The sequence below is a fragment of the Dasypus novemcinctus genome, chromosome 7 (genome assembly GCF_030445035.2).
Source record: "Dasypus novemcinctus isolate mDasNov1 chromosome 7, mDasNov1.1.hap2, whole genome shotgun sequence".
NCBI classification, from domain to species: domain Eukaryota; kingdom Metazoa; phylum Chordata; class Mammalia; order Cingulata; family Dasypodidae; genus Dasypus; species Dasypus novemcinctus.
In genome coordinates, this window is record NC_080679.1 from 21,352,955 (window position 1) to 21,378,606 (window position 25,652).

Below are 25,652 nucleotides of genomic sequence, written 5' to 3' on the forward strand. Positions count from 1 at the left end.
AAAATAAAAATCACCTCTTCTATTATTACCAGCTGGTTCTTCTCCTATGGATAAATGTGAGGTGTGTGTGGTGGTGTGTATTTTTAAAAATCAGGATTACAGTAGATTTATAAATTTTAAGTGTTCTTTATTATACTGTGAGCACTTCCTTCGGTTCCTAAACTGTCTTAGATCATGATTTCTAATGAGCTTGACTGTTTAACTTTTCAGTATTTACTCCTCACTACCTGTGTCCCAACCTCTTAATCACTCCTTCTCATGGCAGATCCCAGAGCAGATTGGGAGAGCATATTCAAACATGTCTTGGCGTCACAGACACGCTGAGGCATGTCGAGGATGCTCAGCCCCTTCTCACACTGCGCTCAGAGGTCTTTACACAGAACGAGGTCACCACCGCCCATAATCCAGCCCCGCATTAGCAGCCTGCCCACACTCCCACTGCACATCTGAAATAAAAGCTGGAAGTTCGCAGGGTCTTCATGGGACTTGACGGAAGACGAAGGAAGTTTGGTTTCTGTTTTCAGCCTTAGCTTTGCCATGTGGGATCTGATGATACAGTTATTTAGCAAGAAACCACAGGAACAAAAACAATTTGATGAAACCCAGCGAATGCGAGCTCTTCCAAAGACGGTGGCTAACACCACAGGCCCGTCCACCCCGCGTGCACACGGAGGCTCTGGGACCCAAACTGCTCTGCCACCAAGGCGAGGGGCTCTAGTGCCCTGGGCCTCAGATTCCTTCTCAGTCAGCAGAGTCCACAGTTTCTGTACTTAAGGAACCAGAGCTCCCTGAAAATAGACCAGTGTGGAAAATGTGGTTCTCATTTCTTTTATAACACAATTTCCAGAAAGTGTTGTGACAGAACCGATGACCCTGATGCACCAGAGATGGACGGAGGAACACGGTTTTGCAGGAAGGACGGGAACCTGCCCAAGTCAAACTCCCCGAGGTTATCTCTGGCTGTTAGATAAGGAGGACAACGAATCAGGAAGTGTGCAGATTTGAAGACCAGGAGAGAGAAAATATTTGGGGGCTTCACAGCACTAATTTCAGAATTGGGGTAGATAGGGTTCCTCTGTCCACAGAGCCCTGCTCTACCGCCCGACTTGCAGCAGGGGCACACATACGTGCACACACACACGTTTTCTATGCCCATAATGAGAGTCTGCCATGCTAAGCCGGCTCTGCATCTCAGGTCTTGGACAGGCTGCCTGAAATGGAAGCTAATCTGGTTAAAATAATGACTTCACCATCCCTGTCCCTGTCCTTTACAGTGTGGTGACCTGGGAACTTGTCCAAAAGGCAGACTCTCAGGCCCTTTCCCACACCTACTGCATCCCACCAAATTTTAACAAGCCTCGGCAGGTGACCCAGACGCACACGGAAGCTGGAGGAGCTAACAGTCTGAGAAGCACTGATCTACATCTGCTGAGAAAACAAAATATTTGAATGTGCTATCTTTATCATTCCATCTGGGCACCCTCGAGATATATGCATGAAAAGGGAAGCTACTTTTCAAAGAATGAAAAGCCTTGGTGAAAAACAGGCAAATCTAGAGACAGAAAATAGATCCCTGTTTACCTACGGCTGGGGGTGAGGGGGAGAAAAGGGCAGTGACTGCTAATGGGCACTAATGTCTTTTGGGGGTGATGAAAATGTTCTAAAATGGACAGTGGTGATGGCTGCACAACTGTGAATACACTAAAACCATTCAAATGGGTGAATTGTATGGTATGTGAATTTTATTCTCAATAAAGCTAAAAAAACAGGAGCCTCAGAAATACAAAACTGACTTCTGATTGTAAGAGAGACCACCTGTACAACCAGCTCTTCAAGGATAATCTCAGTAAGAGCTGCTCTGTTGTCCTCAGTGAGGCTGAAGGGGCATGTCTGGGAGCTAGCATGGAAATGGTCCCTGGCTCCTAAAACAAAGAAGACCCAGTGCTGCTCTTAGACTCAAGCAACCAGGACCGAGCACCAGGCTCCCCAATTTAGACAGTACACTCACCCCCTCCTCCAGTGTGTCCTTCTCCAGAGAGCAAGAGAATATGACCAGTCAGATCATTCTCCAGGCACCTGGGACCCCAGCATTTCCCGCCCAAATGCCCAAGCCTACATCTGGGGTCTGCGCAGGTCTTGTCCCCCACTCCGTCCTCTCTCGGAGGACGACAGTTCCAGCGAGCCGGCCAAGGGCTGGCTGTTCGTGCGGCTTGTGAACAGAATCCAGGTGCATGAGCTGGGGTGTTCCTTACACTGCCATGCATGTGTGACAGTCTGGCCCCCCGCTGCACCATGCTCTAGAGTGGAACTCGGGGGATTCTGAAAATTCTAAATTTGAACCTGGCTTTCTAGGTCACAGGAAGACATAGATGTCAAGACAGGAGGCCATAACATACTACTTTTTTTTTTTAGGAGGTACTGGAGATTGAGCCCAGGACCTTGTACGTGTAGCTCAAATACTGAGCTACATCCACTCCCCAACAAAAGTGGGTTTTTTTCATTTGTCTGTTTTTTAGAAGGTATAAGGGATCGAACCCGGGACTTTGTACATGGGAAGCAGGTGCTCAACCACTTGAGCTACATCCACTCCCCCCATATTACATTTAATGGTTTGTTAACTTAATATTTAACTTTTAACCATTTTGACCAATGAAATCTGGGCTTCTATTTGTACACCTGTCCTGAAACCCTAAAATTTTAGAGGTTGGCCTGAAGGGTTTTTTTACTTCTAAGTTTATTAAGCAGTAAGTTAGTATTTTTGGCCTTCTCCCCAGCATGTCATATTTTATAAGTAAACATTAATTATTCATGAAAGACCACCTTATTTCTTCATAACTCCATGCATAATAAATACTAAGGATTCATCGTCTCCAAAATAGTACAGAAAGTTTCAGGAAAAGAAGCATCTTAAATGTGTTTGTCTTTATATATGCCTCACATTTGCAAACCATGGTAATTTAAAAAAAAAAAAGATTAAAAAAACACAAAATGAAAAAAGACCCTGAATATTTTATAACATTAATAAAGTTTAAGTCTCCTCTTGGACTACTTTTCTTTTTCTGAAGGACAGAGGACAAATCCTCTAGAAAAAAAAACACAAACCTCTGGAATGCTTTTTTCTTATTTTTAATTTTTTGGAGAACGAGAAGAATTTAACGAGTTTAACCATGAGTGTTTAAAGAGTCTTTCATGACTCTTTGATTCTTCTTAACTAATAGTTTGGTGACAGAATTCCAGAAGGGACGATTTTGTTCTTATCACCACATGCAACCCACAACTTGACCAGGAAAAAGCCACCTTCCCTTACTTTCATGCTTTTCATGCCCTCTCAAAATATTCTGTTTTTGGAATTATTTTTATTCTTTGTGAGTTGTGAAGCCAAGGCCAAAGTCACAACTTTTCTTTGCCCTTCCATGAGCATACAGATGTCACCCACGCCTGGTGCCAGCAGAGTTTCCTCCCACTCAAATATATTTCTAGAACACACTACTCCATCCCTTATACCACCCCCTTCCCACCCCTGTCATCTGGATTCCTTGTGGGAACTCTCTAGATTTTTCTTTGTAGTGAAGATTAGGTTTAAATACAAAAATTTGTGCAATTTGTATAGCATATGCTCTGAAATTTTAATCATTTTGGAAACTGGGGATGTAGGAGAGATGGGAAAATGATCTCAGATAACACTATGAATTTTAAGTTGCCAGAGACCCTCACCATCCAATATGGTAGCCATATGTGGCCATTTAAATTTAAATTAATCAAAATGAAAAAAACAACAAATCTAGTTCCTCATTTGTACCGGTCACATTTAAGTGCTAAATAGCCACATTTGGCTAAAGGCTATCAATTTGGAGAGCACAAGCACAGAACACTGCAGAAAGTTCTATGGGGCATGCTAAATGCTAGAGTTTTAATGTTAATGTTTAGACCCAGTCAAGCCTTCTTTTACTCATTCTGTTGTTAGTACTATGATTTTCTATAGTGTCACATTTTTATAATAAATCAATTTGTTCTTAAGTCTTCAAAGTAGATACTGGTGATGGCTACCCAACTTTGTGACTATACTAAGAACCAGTGAATTGTATATTTCAAAATGAGGGACTGGTGGATTTTATCTCAATTTTAAAAGATAGCAATGTCCAGTTGGTCAGATATCAAGGAATAATTTCCTGTTTCCACCTTGTCAAGCATCAAACAATGGCCAAAATGATCTTATTCAAATGTAAATCAGAGAGAACTAATTCATTTCTAAAAATGTCAAACCACCCCCACCATGCAATGGCTCAAAGGCATGAAAGTTCAAAGGCATGACCCTGGCTTCTAGAGCTCCCGAGGTCTGACCCTGCTCTCCTCCGCACCTCCCTACTGTGCTCCAGCCACCCTGGCCTCCCACTAACACCTGTTCCTAGAGCATGGTCCAGCCTCATGGCCTCCGTACTGAACTTGACTGGCTCCTTCTCATCTTTGAGCTCCGTTCACATGTCTCCCTCAGAGATGCCTTCTCCAGCCACTTTCTCCATCGCTCCACTGCAGAAGCCGGTTCCTTCTCCAGCATAGCGTGTACCCTGCCTGGAGTTCTCTTCCTCCTGGACCTGCTGACCTGCTTGCCTGCACCTGACTGCAAGCTCCTTGAGGGCAGGGACTTGTACCAGCTCATTCCTGTAGGATCCTGGTGCACAGTGGACATTGCTCTGCCCACAACAAAGATCCAATAAACACTTGTTGAATGAACAGGGCAAAGAAGGGAGAGTGTACCATCAACACGCTATGTTTGGAAGGGGCCTTAGAGCCATCCAAGGGTTTTTTTTTTTTTTAATGAGATAGCACCTTCCACCTTGCAAAGAGCCTTTTATTTATTTATTAAAGATTTATTTTATTTTATTTATTTCCCCTTCCCCCCCACCCTGCCCCAGTTGTCTGTTCTCTGTGTCTATTTGCTGCATCTTCTTCTTTGTCCCCTTCTGTTGTGAGCAGCACGGGAATCTGTGTTTCTTTTTGTTGCGTCATCTTGTTGTGTCAGCTCTCCGTGTGTGCGGCGCCATTCCTGGGCAGGCTGCACTTTCTTTCGCGCTGGACGGCTCTCCTTACGGGGCGCACTCCTTGCGCGAGGGGCTTCCCTATGCGGTGGACACCCCTGTGTGGCAGGGCACTCCTTGCGCGCATCAGCACTGCGCATGGGCCAGCTCCACACGGGTCAGGAGGCCCGGGGTTTGAACCGCGGACCTCCCATGTGGTAGACGGACGCCCTAACCACTGGGCCAAGTCCGCTTCCCCCACGGGTTCCTAATGACCAATCATGGAGTTCAGAAAATACACATGCCTGGACCCAATCCCTGGAATCTGATTTAATAAGTCTGAGCCAAAGCCCCAATGGGTCAATTTTTTAAAAGCTGCCTGATTAAGAACAACTGTTAAGTCCAATTGCCTCATTTTCTAAGGAGGAAACTAAGTCAAGTAAAAAGCTTGGTTATCAAATCCAAGAAGATCATCTACCTAGGAACAAATCTACGTGTGCTTCAAATCCTCCATGAGACCACATCTGTGAAATCTATGTGTTTCAAGTTAAAGAGAAGTCTATTCTGAACCATGGGTTTGTTAGGAACTTTCTTAACCTGCCACTTCAAAATTCATCATGTTAGCTCTGAACCCCCTCCCCAGTTCTCCTAGTGTTGAGATTTCCCCCTTGCCAAAAGCTGTAGTACATTTCACTTTGGATCGTTTTTCTCCAGGGTCTCACCCCCATAGACACAAAACATTTAACACTGGCAAATGGGAACAGCTTTCACCAAAAGCCCACTCGGTTGTATTTTCCTTTATCTCGAAAAGATAAAAACCACTAGATTCTTCAGTCTTTATCACTAAACTGCTGAAAGGTTGAAAAAGCAAATACTTGTAAACTTTCCCACTTGCATCAGGCAAAGACACGGGTTAGAAAAGGTCCCATTTCTCAAGGTTTCAAAAGGACCTCATTACAGAGAAAAATCAAGGGGTAATTTTTAACAAGAGAAAATGCTCACACACACCAAAATGCAGCTGCTCCTTTGGAAATAACCCAAGCGGCCTCTAGCATCCTTATTGATAGAGGCAGGACAGCTCTGTGATTAAGAACCTGGGTTCCTTGCTCGACCACCCACTAGCTGTGTGACCCTAGACAAGTTAGTTCATCTCTCTGTGCCTCTGCTTCCTCAACCAGAGAAAATACAAATATCTTCTTTACAGAGTTGTGAGAACTAAATGTGTTCATGCATGTGACACATTGAGAACACCGCGAGGCCCAGAGTAAGCACAGAATATACATAAGTTGTTGATAACAAACGATGATTACTCCACCGCCTCAGACACAAAGCAACAGCTAAGCAACGGGTTTCCATGCACCCTGCCACCATGCTCAATGACTATGAGAATATATTTTTCAACTTAGGCATCATGATTCCTTCCCTTCCTAAAAAGAGTTTGATATTTACCTGCCTTTGCTTTTAGTGCCTTTGTAATGCCATCATTCTGGGTTTCCAAATTGGGAAACCTAGGCACAAAGCTAGTAAGAGATGTGGTCCATGGCAAAGCAGAACAAGCATCTGATTCTTTGCCATGGAATAAAAAGGAAGGTCAGCTGTATCTGGAACCCCAGGGATGGCACAAGAGCCTTGCAGTTCATCTGCAGTGTGCAGGGGGGAAAGCGGGGAAAGGAGCAGCACTTTGGGCATATCAAAGTGATTTTTACGCACTCATTAGATCAGATAAAGAGGAGCTGAAGAGAGTGGCATGCGCCGTCAGAGCTTTTCTAGATGATAAGACTTTCAAAGTATCCACTCTCAATGGTATCAATGGCAAGAGGAGCTGATTACTTTTTTAAAGATAACATGCAGAAAATAAGTTAATCATTTTACAGGACACTTTTCTTCCTTCAAAATATCTACCAGATTTTAGACTTGACTGATTTCTTAAATACTCTAAAAATTGCTTCTGGAAAGTTGTTTTGGCAGGTGGTTTTGTTTTTATTTTAGTCTCTGATTCCAGCTTCTCTCTTATCTTTGGTACAGTTTTTATTCTTTGCGACTTCTTACTAAAAGTGAAGTGATGGGGGAGAGGGCTAGAATTCTAATTAATTGTAAAACCAAGATTAAGAATGCATTATGCATTTGGCCAAAATACATCTTCTATATTATGAAGGATAAAAGCAAAAAACAAAACCAAAAAAGTATACATATATATAAAGTGAAGGAAATACTCAAGGGAGTTAATATTTATCAATTTGGAGAAAGTCTAACGGTTAGAAAAAGAAACCTGTTGTCCTATTCATCCAGAGATCCCTCAAAATTGGGAAAAATCTTCTGAGTCACGCGGTCACACGTGGGCAGGCCAGAGGGGGGAAGAGCTTCTCAGTGGGGGGTCCATCTTTCTCCTTAAACGTAACAAGGGGCTGCTTCCTTTGTTAACCTCCTGATAGAACCGTGAGGGGAGGTTCTCCTTCTGGTCCCCCATCCCGGGCGTTCGGCTGGAGACTGCGCAGGAGATGTGGCCCCCGAGGAAGAACCGCCCCTCACGGTTCCAGGAGGAGGTCTGCTGGCCACGTTTCCCTTAAACACACCTTTCCATTTAAGAAAACAGCACGATCGGTGAGTAATTCGATTTCCAACTTAATCTAGCTGTGGATCCCGCTTTTGGAGTGGGAAGCTGTCCACCTGCCTGTGGATAACGATCATTTAAATCTCGGCAAGGCCCAGCTGGCAAAATAGCATCTGAGAAGAAGGGGGAGAGAGAAAAGGGAGGGAGAGGAGATGGAAAGAAAGAGGGGGAGGAAGGGAGAAGGGGTAGGAGGGAGAGGAGGAGGGAGAAGGGGATGGGGAGAGAAAAAGAGGAAAGCAAGAGAAAAGATCTCTTTGAGAAGTATCTGCAAATGCCTATGCTAGTTTTAGAGAGCTGAAGGATGTTAAGCCATTATGCCGTTAGTGCTGGGAGGCACAGCCTCCTTAAGCTGCCTGCAGGGTGCAAATAAGACATTAGCCGCTGTGATGTCTCCTTTGGGACCACGGAAGTTATGTAGGCATTCGCTGATGTCATCTTCACCTGCAGCGCAGGCTTTGCTACTAAGTAACATGCGATGCTGGAGCAATAATGTGTCTCTCCCAGTCTCAGAGGAGGCAGGAATTTTGGGTCCTCCAGGAAATAACACAGTTTATATTTTACTGCTTTTTCTTTTTCTCAACTAGGTGAATATTACTTTTAGATCAAAACCTATGAAATGTCCAATATTTGTTTTTTCCCCCAGTTGACATTTACTTCTCTCGATTGTAGCCACTTTCAGCCACAATCACATGTATAAATCGGCAGTGTTAGTTATACTCATTTAATGACTCTAGATTTTAACTCCATGTGTTTACTCATCGTATTTAGTTCCTATTAGTGAGACCATCTGATATCTGTCCTTCTGTGTCTGGCTTTTTTCACTCAACATAATGTCCTCAAGGTTCATCCATGTTGGCATATGCATTCCGATTTCATTTCTTCTTCCCACAGCATAGTATTTCATTGTATGTATGTTTGAATTTTTGTATGTATATTTGATTTGATTCATTATATTTTATTTGATTTTTTAATCTAAAAACAGCAATTTCTTATACTTCAATCCAGTATTTATTCATTCATTTTAAAAGAGGAAGTCTGCTGCCTCAAGTCCATGTTTGAACTTGGAAGAGATGTTGAAAGGGCCCATATCAATATCAGAGCTCCAAGGTCACAAACAGGCACCCTGCGTGATGAAAATGACCCACAGACATGTTCACCTTGGCTCACACATACCTGTTTGTTTTGTTTTTTTAAAAAGATTTTTATTTATTTCTCTCCCCTTCCCCCCCCACCTCCCCCATTGTCTGTTCTCTGTGTCTATTTGCTGCGTGTTCTTCTGTGTCCACTTCTGTTGTTGTCAGCGACACAGGAATCTGTGTTTCTTTTTGTTGCGTTATCTTGTGTCAGCTCTCTGTGTGTGCGGCACCATTCCTGGGCAGGCTGCACTTTCTTTCGTGCTGGGCGGCTCTCCTTACGGGGCGCACTCCTTGCGCGTGGGGCTCCCCTACGCGGGGGACACCCCTGAGTGGCAAGGCACTCCTTGCGCGCATCAGCACTGCGCATGGGCCGGCTGCACACAGGTCAAGGAGGAGTTGTCAGCATTTTTAAACGCCCTAGGTTTCAGGCCCCTCTGGAAAATCAAGGTGTTCCCACAGGACCGGTGGAGAACTGACGTTGAACAACGGCTGCCCCTGTGTTCTGGGACATATTCTCCACACTCGTCAAAATCCTAAACCTTACTATCTTGTTTTTTACCTGACCCAGGTAGACTTTTCAGTTCTATGTTAACTAAATGGGTTTGTGTTCATGCACTTTGGTCCAAAATGCCAAAGCTTGCCATCAGAAGCGTCAGACAGCTTGGCGACATTCTCTCAGGTCACCGAGAAAGCCTCTTCCCTTCCCACCGGCCTCCCCTCCCCAGGCCTTCAGAGAAGCGTCACTTGGTCTCAAGGACAATGAGGGTAGAAACAGAGAGAGACAGGACAGAGGGCCCAGTGGGAAGGCAGCAGCTAGAGCAATCTCACCAACAAGAACATGTTTTCATAATCTACACAGACGGGAATTTTACAACCTCTCTCTGTAATCCTGTCCTAATGTTTAGCAACCTTTACCATCAGGAAATTCTGTCATAAATAGCCCAATCCTTCACGCAGCTTAAACCCATTTCCTCTCACTCCCTGCTCGCTGGAGATGGGGAACAGCTGGTCGCCACTCTGCGCAAAGTTCTTTGTCAACAGGATGCCTAGACTCTGGCTCTGGACTATTGTCGTAATTAGGAGTCTGACCCGTTCCATATTGCACTGTCTGCAAAAGCCTAAAAAACGGGAAGATTAAAATTCAAGCAGGCTGTGCTTCAGAAACGTGCCACCAGAGCGCCTGGTCCTCGGCCTGTTGCCAGGTAGTTGAGTTTCTAAGCTATGGATCTGAGAGCTCTGCGTGGAAAAACATTTCTCGTTCTTGAGGCTAGCTCGGCCCCATAAGCATCACATTAAATAATGCAAAGCCACCAACAAAAATAATAAACAGCATTTATTGAGGGCTTACTGTGTCCCCTTTCCCTACGTTAGAGACGATAGGAATTTTTGCTGTTCTCATTTTGCAGGGAAGAAGACTGAGCCTCCTAGAGGATAACCAGCCAAGTCATTCCATCAAGGAGGGGAGAAGTATTCACACCCACTCAATCGGCCCCCAGAGCCTGCGCAGTCCTCCATGCTGCCCCCACGCCAGGTGCTAGCGGCCGCAGGTGCCCAGGGCACGGCAGAACGTGGTCAGCAACTTCATCTAGCCAGCAGAAAGCAAGGAGCCGGGGTAAAACTCAGGTGCTGCTCTGCCACAGTTCAAAGGACAGGACCGTATTCACCCAGAGTCCCGCGCGAGCTCCTGGGTCCCCCAGTTCACAGCTGTGTGACGTATTCCCAAGTACATGCTCTGGAGTCCAACCTGGGTCTGCCAAGCACCACCTGGCCACCCTGCAGACCAGCTTGCCTCAGTGTCCTCGGCAGGAAAATGGCACCAGCAGAAGCTGCGTCCTCGCGTGGTGGAGACACGCCCGCCCCCCTTGGCTCCCCAGCCCCTCGTCCTGCTATGCGTCCTCACCGCGCTCCTTAGGACACGACACCATGTTACTTTTATCTGCACCTATGGTTACTGTTTTGTCTCCTTCACCTGCCTGCAAGCTTGCCAGGGAAGAGGCTATGGGCTGCTTTACTCACTCCTGTATTCCCAGTGCCTGGCACAGAGCAAGCAAATCAATAAATACTTGTGGAATGACTTTCTAGTTAAGAGGATTAAGTAAAATCGCCTCTGGAAATTTTAAATAAAGACTAGCCCTTCCTGCTTCTCATAGATTTTTTCTCATTCAGGCTGAATATTCTGCTATTTAACTTTGCCTTAGTGTCTGATTTATCAACCTTGGTTCTTTTCAGTGATGGGACCAACCTGCTCTTCCCTTCTATTGTGGAGCCTTGGACTGGATACCAGGACTCCTTGCTGTCCAGAGCAAAAACTCCTGAATGTCCCCAGTAACTAAAGTTTTCAAAGCATAGCATCAGCTACATCATTAATTGCTTTTTTCTTTTTTTTTTGAGGTACCAGGGGCCAGGGATTAAACCCAGGACCTTCTATGTGGGAAGATGGTGCTCATCCACTGAGCCACATCAGCTTCCTGAGTTGTTTTTTTAGCATTTGTTTTACCTGTTGTTTTGCTTTTGTTTTTTCAGGAGGCACTGAGATCCAAACCCAGGACCTCCCATGTGGAAGGCAGGCGCTCAACTGCTTGAGCCTCATCCACTCCCTGATTACTTATTAATATTTTTTTTTTATTTTATTTTTCTCCACATCCCCCCTGTTGTCTGCTCTCTGTGTCCATTCACTATATGTTCTTCTGCATTCACTTACATTATCCAGGGGCCCTGGGAAACTGCATCTCTTTTTTGTTGCGTCATCTTGCTGGGTCAGCTCACCATGTGTGCGGTGCCACTCCTGGACAGGCTGCACTTTTTTCATGCAGGGCAGCTTTCCTTAAGGGGCACACTACTCGCGTGGGGGCACTCCTACGCAGGGGCGCCCCTGCGTGGCACAGCACTCCCTGAACACGGCAGCACTGCATGTGGGCCAGCTCACCACACGGGTTAGGAGGCTCTGGGGATCGAACCCCGGACCCTCCATATGGTAGGCGGATGCTCTATCAGTTGAGCCACGTCCACTTCCCCTGATTACTTATTAAATACCCACCATTCTCTTGAGGCTTATCAGCAGAACACAAACTCTTCAATCTTAGGCAAGGGACAAATGGGTCCAAGTCAATCTAGACAATTCTATTTCCTCCTTTCCCAGCCTCTTTTGTAATTAGGGATGGCCATGTGACCCATCCTCTGAGTGAGAAGGGGGGATAAGCTTTTGCTTTCTTTGTAAAAATGATACACATAGCTGTCACTCCTTCTATCTTCTTCCTAACTTGAACATGGCTACGACGTCAGGAACAACAGCAGCCATTTTAATATCATGAGGCAACAAGCCAAAAGCTAAGGATGGTGAACCAGCAAGATAGAAGGAGCCTGAGTCATTGATGATGTTGTGGAGCAGTTGAAGAAACGTCAGTACTCATCAACCTCTAGACCTCTTGTTATAGGAGAAAATAAAAAATGCAAGCAATTTTTAAGAGTTTTCTGCTACCAACTGCAAAAGAATTCCTAACTGATGTACTAAGTTTATAGTTTCCCTTCACAACTGGGGCAGGTTAGTATAGGAAACAGGGAAGACTGCTGGTCTGTACATAGCCATGAGACTCTGGCCGGAAACCCCTTGAGGGAAGGCAGCTGATAGAAAACAAAGCCATAACTATGACAAAAGTCTGCCAAAGACCCTGATCACCAGGTCCCATTTGAAACTCCTGGGCTCAAAAGAAGCCCCAGGTAACTCCAAACAGAAAGGCCTCCCCATTGGTTCCCTGAAAGCCTACAGGAAAAGTGCAGAAAAGCAACCGATCAGGACAGCAACTAGCTGAGATTCCTCCTTAATATGGCGAAAGGGGAAGAGGAAAGGCCTTAAAAAGACCTACGCTAGGAACCCAACACACGTCTCACCCTGTAGCACAGCCGGCACCCTTCTCAGGTGTGTACTATCTCTTCTCATGTTTCTAAATCAACTCTTTACTCCCTTTGCCTAACCTACAGCAAGTCCTTAAATTCTTTTATGCAACATAGGCAAGAACCTAGAACCCAGAACCCAGAGCATTCTAATATATTTGGTGAGCCAGCCAGGAAACAAAAAGGCCAGTAACACTCCTCAACACCCAACTAAGACTGGTGAGTCTAGTCTTTTCATTAGAGCCTGTCTGTACCCTCTTTTGTTTTATTAGTGAGGCCTGGAGGTTTGTTCCTCAGTCCCCAGAAGGGCCTGAGATTCCTATTAATCCATTACCTCCAGAGACCCCAAGGCTGTTTGCCTGCAAGCCATAGAACAATCAGTCTCTAGCTTCTTAATGTCTGGTTTAACTGCAAAATTTGGTCTCTGGCAGTGGCCAGAAAATGAGCTCTCTCTCCCAGCCACTTCCTAAGACCTCTGCAAAAGCAGGCTAAAAGAAAGATCCCTAGCCAATCCCTTTCCTAGGGAAAAAGCCCAGGTTGCTAGCTTCGGTCTAGAAACTGGACCTGTATTTCTCCCAAGACCTCTAAGGGAACACCTAGAGACAAGACACTCCTGATCCCTGGAACATGGGAACAGTGAGCAGGGCTCCCAATGTCCAGGACACTGGGGAGGTGGGCAATCCATTCAGTCAGGTCTAGCAGTGGGATGTCCCCAAGGCTGACGAATGTGTCCATCCTCCTCTAGGATGATGGGCGGCTCCTTCAGCATTCCAGCTGACTCCCGCTGGGGGGGTCTTCTCATAACTGGGACAACTTACCTAGTGATGGTGTAAAATGGGAGAGACTAATCTTTTCCTGGCATACCATGTGGCCACAGTACAAAGTAGATGATGGCCAAGAGTGGCCTCTGTATGGGACCCTGAATTCCAGTTAAACCTCCCATGTAAGTGGGAAGGAGGGGACAGGCAGATCTGCTTCAAGGGTGGAGAGGCAGGCCCTTGACCCCAAGCTGGGCCTTGACCCAGGAGAGGACTGAAGCGGTGGCCTGAAGCCAGGCATGAACCATCAACCAGGAGGAGCCTCAGGTGAACCTTGATGGGGCAGGTAAGAAAGTTAACTGAGGGGGGAGTTGAGGCAGGTTAGTACAGGAAACAGAGAAGGTCGCTGTTCTGAACACAGCCTTGAGACCCCACCAGGAAACCCCAAGGGAGGGCAGCTGATTGAGAACAAAGCCGTAAGCATTACAACCAAAAAGCCCACCGAAGACCCTGGTCACGAGGTCCCATTTGAAACTCCCAGGCTCAAAAGTAGCCCCAGATAACTCCAAACAAGTCCCTTGGTTCCCTGAAAGCTGACAGGTGGAGGCAGAAAGACAACCAACCAGGACAGGAAATAGCTGAGGTCCCTCCTCAATCCAGGGAAGGGGGAAGAAGAAAGGCCCTAAAAAGGCCTACCCCGGGCCCTGTGCACAGGTCTCCCCCGGTAGCACAGCCTGCACCCATGTCTCAGGGGTGTACTATCTTTTAAACTCTTTACTCTTGCTTACCCTATGGCATGTCTTTAAATTCCTTTATGAGGGGAGCAGATGGAGCTCAAGAGTTTGAACAGCTGCTTTCTGTATGCGAGGTCTTGGGTTCAATCCCCAGTACCTCCTAAAAACAAAACAAACAAACAAAGAAGCCAACTCTCATTGGGCAGCAGATATAGCTCGGTGGTTGAGCAACTGCTTCACATGTAAGAGGTCCTGGGTTCAATCCCCATAACCTCCTAAAAAAAATAAAATTGAAAAAAAAAATTCCTTTATGCAACATAGCCAAGAATACAGAACACAGAACCTAGAGCATTCCACTAACACGACCATATATTCTTCCTTTTTAAATATTGTCTCACTTATGTCAGTTACATCATCATTCCCCAAAATCTCCAAGCTCAAAATGGTGAGCTATTTAGATATGAAAGGCAAAGAAAAAACCATCTGCAAGTCTTATCAATTGTTTAAAATGTCTCCATCAAATCATTAAGGATGCACACAGATACTCAGTACAATGTTAACAGCCCAAAAATGGATATGACCTTAACTGACAAAAATAAATCAGGATAAATAACTGAATAATATATAATCATTAAAATATTATAAAAAATGTTTATTAATGTAGGAAAAAATCTCAGTCTATTTTATTTTTTTTAAAGATACTTAGATTACATAAATGTTACATTAACAATGTAGGAGATTCCCACATGCCCCACTCCCGACCCCTCCCACACTTTCCCACATTAACAATACCCTTCATTAGTGTGGTGCATTTGTTGCAATTGATGAACACATATTGGAGCATTGCCACCAAGTGTAGATTATAGTTGACATTATAGTTTAAACTGTCTCCTGCACAATTGTGTAAATTATGGCAAGATACATAAGCCTGAATATGTCATTGCACTGTCATTCAGGACAATTCCCATGTCCTGAAAATGTCCCCATATTACCCATATTTTTTCCTCTCTCATCATGTTGGGAACTAGAATTTTTGTTAAAGATGTTTATAATATATGCATAGAAAAGGTGTCTAGGAAGCTTTACCCCAAAATAATAACAGTGAATTATCTCTGGGTAGTCTGGGTGGTAAAACAATCCAAGTTAAATCTTGGATTATTTATAGTTTCTATAGTAAAAACTTTCTGCTTGCATAATTAGGGGGTGTAAAGGTTTTCGTTTGATTTTTGGTGTCTCTCTCTGATTCATCCATTTCCCTTTATTCTCATATCATTACCAGAATCCAGGGAAAAACTTTAGTTATACCTTCCAAAGGTTCCCCTGCCTCATCTCTTACCATTTCAAGTAATGCCATCAGCCCCAAATTAACTTTTCTCAGTATCTGCATTCTTCACATGATCCCCTTGTTTAAGATTAACAATGACTAGCTCTTCCAAAGTCCTCAACCTAGAATTCAGAAGAGATTGATGAGCCACCTAATGAAGATTATTTTCATTCCCTCCTCTGCTTTAGTTGGTCTGGTTTATTAAATGTTTCCTCTTCATGGCACATTCATTTCTACTGCTAGCCCTTTACAGTGCAGCTCCCTAATTCTGGAAGATTCCCTCCCATTCCTCTGACAATCCAAATTTTTACATTCTGCAAAACCCCCCATATCCTCTGTCACAAGCTTAGTCCAAGAATGATGCATCTGGGCTGGGATGTGAAAGGAGCAGGCAGAAGATCCACTGAGCCGGGTATTGGGGAGACGCAGAGGAGAGGGCCAGCTCCAGGCTCCTGAGTCGACGTGCAGGCACAGAAGGACCCCCTGGTCATCAGCCTTTCTACACTCACTCCCATCAGCAGCAGCGGCTTTGTACGGCCTCATCAGTCAAAGGGACTCTGAGTCTCTCCTCTGGGGTTCACAACCCAGATCAGGGAACCCCAGCAGGGACATCCTAGCCCCCAGGGTAGCTGATGAGGGCCAAAGACTATCAGAAGGCAGGAATCCAAAATTCCTGCCATCCAAATCCTGGGAAAACAATGTGGTTAAATTCTTCAATACGCCGCAATGCAACTATTTAAGCAGAAGATTGGCCCGAATACCAGGGAAGAAGCCATTCTCAACTGGCCAGAGAAAATGGGTGTGCATTGCCTGTACGGTCCACCTTTGATCTCCACCCTCCGCCCATGAACCTCCGTAAGGGGTGAAATCCATACCAGGAAAGACTCAAAGCAGCGTTAGTGCTGGTGGTGGTGGAATGGCAGAGGCGCAGTGAAAATAATTTACATTTCAGGAACTACTTTAGGCTGGATACAATGTGTTCAGCACTCCCGCTATCTTATTTACATCTCAGAATTCTAGGAGGTCTGTGTGATCATTTCCCCTGCTTTAGAGAGAAGGAAACCAAGACTGGAGCAGTTAGGAAACGTCCACCGTGACGTGGCTCGGAAGTGCAGGAAGCCAAGCACCGCCTCGGCCCGTCGCGCTCCTCCAGCAACAGGACAACACAGCACAGACCACGCAGACCTCCTCCGGCAGCCCGGGGACCCTCCAAGGGCTCACTGCCACCAACGTCCCTGGAGCACACAGCCTACCCGAGCAACACCAGACCCAAAGGTGCAAGAAAGGTAAACAGGACAAACAAACCAGAGCAGTACCTGCTCCTGGCACAGCACGGATCTCCAAAGCAACTAGGAGGAGTGAAAAAAACAGCAGGAAAGAGCCAGGAGAAAGAAAAGATTTCCCATAAGAGGCTGGAAATGGTCTCCCTCCCTGCTATTCTTTCTCCACATACCTGGCCCCTCCTAAATGCTTTCTTTCAGTAATAAAATAAGCTGAACTATATATACTAAAAAAAATAAACCACAGGGCAAATCCAAGTATATTTTCATTTCATGCAATACTTCTACTTCACAAAACTGCCAGCATTCTGGTGGTATATTTTCAATTTTGATTTTGTGACAAATTTCAGGGGAAAACTACTGAAAATTTTAGTAAAAATCATTTACTTTTTAAATATATGTTTTAAAAGGTCGCTACATGTAAATGTGACAATTCCCACTGAAGCATTTCTTAGTCCAATCCTGTGATTCAGGATCTGATCACGCAGGTCTCAGGTCTGCGCGCCGGGCTGCACTCTGACGGAGCTGTTGCCTCTTGCTTGTGCCCGTCATCGGGAGGAACCCTGAGCACTCTAAACAGTACCTGCGCTAAGAATGAAGGTAAGGGCCCCTGGAGCCAAGTCTTCTTGGTATTACTGTGTTACATTAAAAGTGGATTTATAGGCTGTTTGACACCCCAGCGTTCAAATATGAGTATAGAAACACATCGCAAGAGACAAATTTATTTATTTTTTAATAATTTAACATTTTGGACTTTTGGGCAAGAGAAACTCATTTAGCTGTCATCTTAGAAATGGGATTTTTTTTTTAAAGATTTGTTTTTATTTACTTTTCTCCCCTTCCCCCCACCCCATTGTCTGCTCTCTGCATCTATTCGCTGTGTGTTCTTCTTTGTCCACTTGCATTCTTGTCAGTGGCACTGGGAATCTGTATCTCTTTTTGTTGCATCATCTTGCTGCGTCAGCTCTCCGTGCATGCGGCGCCACTCCTGGGCAAGTTGCGCTTTTTTCGTGCAGGGCGGCTCTCCTTTAGGGGCACACTCCTTGCATGTGGGGCTCCCCTATGCAGGGGACATCCCTATGTGGCACGGCACTCCTTGCATGTGGCAGCACTGTGCGTGGATCAGCTCACCACATGGGTCAGGAGGCCCCGGGTTGGAACCCTGGTCCTCCCATGTGGTAGGTGGGCGCTCTATCAGTTGAGCCAAATCCATTTCCCAGGAATGGGATATTTTATAAATTCAAGTGTATGTGCATAATTAAGCAAATTTCATGACACTGATATCCAATATTCATGGACACATGAAGAGGAACTCCACAGTTATGTTGTATAAGGCTTTCTGTACTTATGAAAAAACATAACCTAACAAAGAAATAAAGGGCAAGGGGAAGGAGAAGGACAATACCTTTAAAATACACTAGAACAAAAAGTCTATTAGATAATATATTTTTTCGTATCTCTCCCTCTCCCCCACCCTGCTGTTTTTGCTGTCTGTGTCCATTTGCTGTGTGATCTTCTGTATCGATTTCTCTTTTTGTCTTCTCATCTTTCTCCTCTAGGATACACCAGGATTTGATCCTGGGGACCTCTGATGTGGAGAGAGGTTCCCTGTCAATTGCACCATCTCAGGAAAGCAAGGAGAGCTACCCCGTGCAAAAAAAAAAGCACAGACCGCCCAGGAGTGGTGCTGCACACATGGAGAGCTGACACAGCAAGATGATGAACAAAAAAGAGACACAGATTTCCAGTGCCACCTGACAAGAATGCAAGCGGACACAGAAGAACACACAGAGACTGGAGGCGGAGAGCAGACAATGGGGTGGGAGGGAGGGGGAGAGAAATAAATAAACCTTTAAAAGAAAAAAAAATTGCACCACTTCAGTTCCTGGTTTCTGCCACACTTCACCTTGACTCTCCCCTTCATCTCTCTTTTGTTGCGTCATCATCTTGCTGCACGACTCTCTTGTGTGGGCACACTTGGCTTACCATGTGGGCACTGGCTCACCACACAGGCACTGATGTGGGCACTCGGCTCGCCATGCGGGCACTTGTGTGGGCACTTGGCTCACTCGTGGGCACTTGGCTCACTGCACAGGCACTTGGCTTACCACAGGGGCACTGGCTTGCCATGCAGGCATACTTTCTCTTCTTCCTTTTTACCAGGAGGTTCCAGGGATCCAACCCAGATCCTCCCTTATGGTAGGTGGAGGCCTTATTACTTGAGCCACATCCACTTCCCTAGACAATATTTTTATGTTTACTAATTGCTATTGATTACATCATGATAAGGACTGAATTTCATGCATAAATGGAAGTTTGGTTCAACAACACAAAATCTCTTAATGCTTTAAATCTCTTAGCCTTTTTTAATAGTGGAAGTCCTTGCCTCTATAGTAAGATAAAAATAATAATAATAAATGAAAAGTATAGGAATTTAAAAGGCAGGAAAAAAGATTGATTGTATTTATGGCAAACCCAAAGAAATAAGAGACAAGCTGGCAAGGTTGCCAAATTAATACACAAAAGTCAATTGCATTCCAACACACCAGTGGAAAACAGGAAATGCAAGTTTAGTTCTAATAGTGACAAAAAATATAAGGTATCTAGGAATGAACCTAGGAAAAGAGGTGCCAGACTTTATGAAGAAAATAATAAATCTCTACTAAATGACATTTAAAGAGTTATGTAAGTGAAAAGACAGACGGTGTTCAGGAATAAGAAGACTCTAAAGATTCCAATTATCTCCAAATTAATCTATATGTCTACTATATTTTCAATTAAAATAATATAAATTAATGCCATCTACAAATAATTTTATATTTCTTTAGGAAAGTGAAAAAAAGGAATAATCCATTCAAATATATGAACTTAGTAATTATGTTTTATTTTTAAATAAAAATGGATAAATTACCATAAAATTCAGTTAAAAACCAGATCGAACATTTGGCAATGGTAGGTGTGTTGTGCTGCCCCTAAACTGAATACTACTTTAAGATCCCTTTACTTCAAACACTGTCACCAGATCAAGAGAAACCAAGCTCCAACACAAAACATACCCAAGGCCTTGCCAGCAGGTAACTAAAGAACTAAAACCATTTAAAATTGTTTGGACCTACAAAAATAAAATGAGATCTTCTAAAGGACATTGAAACAAACAAAAACAGTTGCCAAAACTTTACTGAGCAGTGGGGGTGGGGGTGGGGGAGTAATATCTAACATCTGCTTTTCTTAAGACTTTCCTGGCTCTCTAATAATACATGTGGGGGCCAAGAAAGGGTCTTTCTGAAGCCAAAATCTTTCACTGCACTAAGAAGCATCCATTAGTGCAGAAGGGCATGACGTATTTTAAGCTCTCAGTGTTTCCTATGGTTTTGGGATGGACTGGGGAAAGGGATTCTGTAATTTCCATGGGGTCTTCACGCAGGACATAGCACCATTTTGTAAGTTTAAGACGACTACTGGAGGGCTTCCCGCAGTTTGATCCATAGTCCCTAAAGGTAAGGATCACAGCTGGTACAGTTCATATTTGGGACTGTTATGAAGGTGTTAATATTTTTTTTCCCATTTAACAAGGACCAATGTTAAAACAAAACATCCTCATAGGGGAAATTGATTTTTCTAAAATGAAAGTTCCCCCTCCCAAACATAAACCCTTTTCTTTGTTAAAAAAAATCAGAGAATATAGAAAAGCATAAATAAAAAAATAAAAATCACTTGTAATCCACTGTCCAGAGATAACCACTGGTAACATTTCCATTTCATCATTACCAGATCCTTTTAGAAAAATACTTAAAAATATGCTTAGACAGTATTTCAATTGGGGTCATATTATAAATTCTGTTTTCAACCTGCTTTTGGGGGTATGGGGGGCTGAACACCATATCATGGATGTCTTTCCATGTCTAGAAATACATGGAATTTTTTTTTAGGAGGTACAGGAATTGAACCCGGGACCTCTCACATTCAAAGCAGGTGCCCAACCACTGAGCTATACCTGTTCTGCAATATATGGGATTTTAATAACTTTCATGATATCCCTCAGATATTGTGTTTAAGTATTTCTCTTAGTAGAACACAGATGAATTAATGTTTTACAAATAAGATATTTGATAGGCGCTTTCCAGTGATGAAAACTACTGTGGGGAAAAAATATAAATCTAAGAATCATATAGACAGATATAATGGGGCTACCTACCAACGGGGGAATGGATATTGTTGATCTATTATTTCAAATACGAATATGTGCCCTTCTAATCAGTTCCCCCTGCCTTAGCCTCATTTGAGCACAACTTAAGTGAAGAGTAATCTACTTTATGTCAGAAGAAAATTTAAAATTAATCAGCTATTTGCAACGCAATTGAGTATAACAAAGTAAACCTCAAAAACTATACTGTCTGTGCTCTTCAGGTTTGTTCCATTTTAGTTTCCACTATACTAGCTAAAGCCACGCAGCAGAAAATGGTATGAGTGAAAAGGGAGAAATGGAGTGTCAATTGCAGATGATTCTTTCAAGATGTTTCATGGCTAAAGAAAGGCAAGGGAGCACCAGGTTCTGGAATGCTATGTCTGAAGAAAAGTATTCAGGGGTGTTTGTAAACTGAGGGAAAAATGATACCTGGAGGACAGACTCAAGACAGGATGTGTGAATCTGACTTTCTAACACTAATCTGAAGTGGGTTAAAACAAAACTAAACCAAAGAGGTTTAAAGACACAGCAAAAAACCCACAGCTCTAAAACAACTCAGTCAAAAGAAAGCTAAAGAGCAATGGTTGCTTTTTCGACACACAGATATTCCTCCGTGTTCTCTTTGGGCACGAAGCAGAAGCCAGCAAGGAAGACCTTTACAACCAACCCTTGTTGCTCTGTGACCAGAGACAGAAGCGAGGCTGGCTCAAGAGGCACCTCACGGGAAAAGCACCAAATGCTGCTGTGGGCTGAGTGTCCCTCCAAAGCATGCAAAGAGTAACAGCAGTGAAAGTTGTGAGAAAGTTCCCAGGGCCAGTTTTTATAAGACGGTAGTGATTTTTTTAAACTTTTTCTTTTGAAAAAAAATTGCAGCTTCACAAGAAGTTGCAAAGATAGTAGAGAGAGGTCCCAATGTCCCCCAGTGGTTACGCCCTACATTAACAACAGCACAGGAGCAAAACCAGCCATCTGACACTGGCACGAAGTGTGTATACAATGCCATTTTATACAACTGAAGATTCCTGTAACGACTCACAGTCAAGATACATAACGACCACATCACCACAAAGCTCTCCTTCCTGCTACTTGGTTACATTCCCTCATCCACCCTCACCATCCTTGCCAGGCAGGGGCAATCACTGATCTGTTTTCCAGTTCTATAATTTTGTCAAGTCAACAATGCTAAATTTGGAATTGTTGGGGACTGAATCGCATGTTGGGGACTGAACATGTTGGGACATGTTCAGGTCCCAACTCCTGGCCCAGCAGGTGGTACCCCATTTCTAAATAGGACCTTTGAAGCTTTTATCAAAGTGTGCAGAAACTAAATGAGGGTGGGCCTTGAGCCAATGCGGTTGCAGTCCTTATTAGCGAAGGAAATTGCACATAGAAAGGGAAGCTACAGGGAGCAGGCTGAAGCCAGAAAAATCAATGAGACCCAGAGGAGAAAGAAGATGACAGCATGTGATGCCGGGTGATGGAAAAGCCAAGGAACCCCGCAAACTGCCGCCAGGCAGAAGATAACCACCCTGGGAGGAAGCCAGCCTCTGAAACCCTGAGCCAATAAATTCCTGCTGTGAAGCCCACCCTTTCTAAGGTATTTGTTTTAGCAGCCAGGGAAACTAAAACAAATCATACAGAACGGCATCTTCGGAGATTGGCTTTTTTCTTGGTTTTTGAGATTAGCATAATGCCTTCAAGATTCATCCATTGTATGCAGTATCAACAGGGCATTCCTTTTTATTGCTAAGTAATATTCCATAGTGTGGATGCACCACAGTTTATTTAACCACTCACCTAGCGAGAGACATTTTGGTTGTCTCCAGTTTAGGCTATTTCAAATAAACTGCTATGAAAAATCATGTACAGGCTTTTGTGTGGACTTAAGTTTTCAAATCTCTGGGATAAATACACAGGAGTGCTTGCTGGGTTGTACAATAAATGTATCTTTAATGTTAACTTTTAAATATTAAATAGAAGTATATGTGGCTCAACCAGTTGGGCATCCGCCTACCACATGGGAGGTACCAGGTTCTGGTCCCAGTGCCTCCTAAAGAAGACAAGCAGACGCCCGCACCCATGGCAATAAGCTGGACGCCACACCCCATCAAAAGGAGAGTTAGGAACCTGCACCCATCTGCACCCCGCCTAAAGGAGAGCTAGACGAATGTACCCCACCCCAACTGCAATAAGAGCTAGAGGCCCACACCCCACAGCACAGAACAGATGCCTAAACAAGGAGATGCCACCAACCAGCAGCCACCAGGGCCCAGGGGTGGGGCTCAGGACATTGGGCGCTTGCCTTCCACGTGGGAGGTCCTGGGTTTGGTCCCAGTGCCTCCTGGAGAAGATGAGTAAACAATGAGCAGACAGGTGAGAAAACTAGATGGGGAAGACAGAGGGATAGATTAAAATAATAAATAAATCTTTTTATAAATAAATAAATAAATAGCAAATAACTAAGTTTCTCTCTTCAAAAGTAACATTTTCCTGTAACAGATTACTTATCTAGTAAGTCCAATGGGCCTGGGTTAAGAGAGGTAGAAGACAGCACTGATTACAAAATAAATCATTCTAAATAAAAAATAATGATTAATAAGGCTCATGGGCTTATGATAACAATTGGCACCATAATCTCTGCCAATAGACCTGTCTGTGGCAGGAAGTACTCAGGATGAGTGTGCAAAGTCCATTTCTATCCATGAAATGGGACCGGGGTGATGTAGTGGAACCTAACCCGTTATTGCTAGCACCCCGCCCTCACTGCCAAAGCAACTCCCTCCCTGACTCGGTTGCAAAGATTTCCATTTCTCTTTTCTCTGAAATTCTCACCTACATACCCCATAGATTAGTGCTTATTTCTAACAGTCCAGCCAGGTCAGCCTTAACAGGCTTCAACTGTAAAGCTATGCACAGTTTTTAAAAAAAAATTAACTTGGGAGAAAACTACCTAATTATAACGTAAAAATCACACTTACTGAACTGTATAACCCAGATGCCTTGATTCTTTAATGCTGTTATGTGTTGAAACTACATAATCTCTACCCTGTAACTAAACAGTAACAGGACAACTGGTGGCTGGCCCCACTTATATCACCTTATCTTGTTTTGCACCCTTGAAGTGTGGTGCTTGCAGTCCCCTTGTTGATTAATACGAATCAGCTCAGAACTGACGTCCGTCAGAACTGACGTCCGTAGTTCCCAAGTTATCTTGCTAAAGTAAAGTTCTAATCAAAGTTCTAATCAGGGTAGGGAGAGGGAAGAAGAGATATGATGTAGGGGCATTCTCAGGACTTGGAGTTGTCCTGGGTAGTACTGCAGTGACAGATGCTGGACACTGTATGTCCTGCCATGGCCCACTGGGTGGACTGGGGGAGAGTGTAAACTACAACGTAAACCATTATCCATGCGGTGCAGCAGTGCTCCAAAATATAATCACCAAATGCAATGAATGTCCCACGATGATGAAAGAGGTTGTTGATTTGGGAGGAGAGAGGTGAGGGGGTGGGGGGTGTATGGGGACCTCTTATATTTTTTTAATGTAACATTTAAAAAAAAAAAAAGAGAGGAAAAAAAAAAAAGGACATGACATGCACAGTAGCCTAAACCTTAAACTTCAAGTCAACTAAGCTTATGTTCAGTAATTAGACCATCTCTAACCTCATCCTCTCCCATTATCCTCAGCCTGCCTGCCTTTGTTTGAACACTGAAAGTTTCTCCAGTTTGGAAAGACAGATTTGAGGACTGCCCTCCCATCTTCAAGAGGTTAGCCTTTGCTAAATAAACATTTTCTCCTCTCAAAATCCCAGAGTCTGCTGATCGACTGTGCGCATCGGGCAAGGACTCACTTTTGAGCTGCAGCAGTGATAAGCAGGAAGAAATCAGGGCTAGGCCACTAATAACCCAAAATGTTAGAAAAAGTCAGACAATTCCTTCAGGGCCAAAATTTTTGGACAATAAAATAGGACATGAGGCACGCGATGGGCTTAGACAGAGGCAAAATTAAGTAATCAATGGATGTTACTTCCTTCTCTTCCAAAGTCAAGGTTAGAAAGAAATACACTATTGAACAGATATTGGAGACAGTCTTTCCATTCTGGCTATTTGAGGACAATGAACACATGGCAGGAAGGCAGTCCTGAAACCACCCGAGGGGCCACCCAGAAGGGGGAGACCCAAGACCAGGATCTCCGCAATACACGGCAGAACCAGTTCATCCTCCTGTTTCAGTATCAGAGTATGAGAATATGCATGGAGCGAAACACTGGCCTTCCTGAGTCAAAGCTGTCAGGGAATGTGTGCTTTCCCTAACGCTTTCAGAATTCCCAGCTCCTGCCCCAAGCTCCAGAAATATCACAAACATTTCACAAGACACCAATGATGGGCCATACCAGGGAAGATGGGAAACAGGCATGATTTATCTAATCTCAAAGCTAAATGGAGGAAATTGTCACTCCCCTTTTAATTCCTTTCTTTTCTTCAGACTCCAAATATTTTCTCTAAGGAAAGATCAGAAAAGGATTAGTTGTGAACTGTGTTAGCTAATGTATAGTGGAAGACTCTGATGCACAAAGGAAAAATAAAAAGACCATTAAAAATCCATAGAAGGAAATGGACTTGGCCCAGTGGTTAGGTTGTCCGTCTACCACATGGGAGGTCCGCAGTTCAAACCCCGGGCCTCCTTGACCCGTGTGGAGCTGGCCCATGTGCAGTGCTG

General features: G+C 44.1%; 1 protein-coding gene and 1 long non-coding RNA gene across 4 annotated transcripts in view; one reads left to right on the plus strand and one right to left on the minus strand.

The window, feature by feature from the left end:
• Positions 1–25,652, minus strand: part of SGPP2 (sphingosine-1-phosphate phosphatase 2) — a 136,720-nt gene that overhangs the window by 99,073 nt on the left and 11,995 nt on the right. The window lies entirely within an intron of this gene.
• On the plus strand, positions 16,613–18,569 carry LOC105745618 (uncharacterized). 3 transcript variants are annotated; one of them, XR_001118291.4, is made up of 3 exons: positions 16,613–16,755; positions 17,160–17,349; positions 18,309–18,569. It is a non-coding gene; the product is annotated as an uncharacterized lncRNA (long non-coding RNA). The 3 variants fall into 3 exon arrangements; XR_001118292.4 differs by having other exon boundaries at positions 17,223–17,349; XR_009186459.2 differs by having other exon boundaries at positions 17,238–17,349.